Genomic DNA, 1755 nt, shown 5'->3' on the forward strand with positions numbered 1-1755 from the left:
GGCGTCGATTTAGGGGGGTTTCCCTCGATCCCCCATCCCTGAAGCGTGGTCATCATCACCAAACATTCGGCTCCGTCATGGCAAGACAATTTTAAGAGGCAGAACCGAACCACTTCGTGGCAGTAACAACTTGTTCCGCGCCAGCCAGTCTCATTGTATCCGACAGTCCGTCTGGAGTTCCAGCGATCGAGCCAAGTTTTTGCGATCGGGGTGCCGCCTTAAGTGCGGCAATTGATGATAGATACACAGATAGATGCACAGATAGATACGCAGATAGATACACAGATAGATACATAGATACACATCCGCTCTCGGATGGCGAATCATGTGCAATCAAAATTTCAGTTGTAATAATGGCAGGAATTTATTCATTAGGCTCGGTATAAGGCAAGTTTCCATTGGTGGTTCGGCATCGATTTATCATTTCGTAAGGTGGCCGCTTTCCAAAGTGACAGGAAGAAGCTGCTCCAAATTCTCTTTGTTCGTTTCTCCACTCTTGAATGCAGGTAAATAAAATCCTGCGGAAAAGGGTCATCTCCATAATGAAACTGGGCGTGATTACTAAATTATTCAAGCTGGCATCTTAAGAGTCAATATTTTTACTGATTGTATGGCCAGAATGTGCTGTGCTAAGTAAAGTCATCAAGGATCATTAAATATCCATTAAAGCGAAAATAAATCAGAGTACTAAAATAAACTTTTTTAACTTACAAAACTATATAATAGTGCCTTGCAAGCCGTTAAGAGTTATTAGGCTATTAAAACATCTTAGTTAAATCAATTATTCATTTAGTTTGGTAGTAGTAGAGTAGACTTTATTCACGATCGTGAACGTAAGAATTTAGCAAATACGAAGAATATGGCCAAAAAACCGAAAAGAACCAGTAAAATTGGGTTTCGCTCGGAACTGGTTTGCTTACATCCACGGGGTTCGGCAACAAGTTCATTAATTTACAATATCTTTATCAATGTAAGAGTTTTGTGTAAACAGGGGTAGGTCGATTAATCATTGTAAAATAAGTTAATGAATCGAAGTAAGGCATTTAAACATAATATTAGGCTTCATGTGACGTAGATAAAATGTCATAACGGATAAAACTGTCATTTCCAAGATAAAATGGTTAATTGAAAAGGTGATCTTGCCAATTGGAAGCTATCTTATCAGCCAATTAAGTCTTACATTTAGTGTGTGTTTACCTGCTAATAACATAGTCCAAAAAAATCATAGACGATTTGCGGAGTGTTATTGTGTACACTTACTTTACTTTACTACACACAGAAAAAAAGTGAGAACGAAAAAAAAAACGAGATCGGTTGTGAGAATAAATCTCAATAATATTTTCAGAGGGAAGCAGGATCGAGTTAAAGATTGTAAAAGAGGGCTGTTAGGGGGGAGGGGAAAAATGAGAGAAAGAGAGCGACAAGTGAGAGCAAAGTCAACTGCAAACTGAGAATGGTTTGATTTCGATCTGAATATGCTGAGCATGATTCGATTTTGGCTAGATTTTGAGATCGAAATTCTGCAATCGAGATCGTTGAGAACGGTTATTTCCCAAAGGATATTGCTGGGAAAGTAAGGTAAACAATTTAAGGGGCCCAATTGAAAGGACCTTTCTTATTTGAGAGAGTTTTGAGAAGGGTATTATTAATATAAATACCTTAAAGAGTGCAGATGCAAAACGAATTAAAGGCTCGAGTACCATGATAATTCTCTTTTGAACTACTAGTTTGTTTTAAATATTTATTTTAGTCGCA

This window comes from Drosophila mauritiana, chromosome 3R (genome assembly GCF_004382145.1).
Source record: "Drosophila mauritiana strain mau12 chromosome 3R, ASM438214v1, whole genome shotgun sequence".
NCBI lineage: Eukaryota > Metazoa > Arthropoda > Insecta > Diptera > Drosophilidae > Drosophila > Drosophila mauritiana.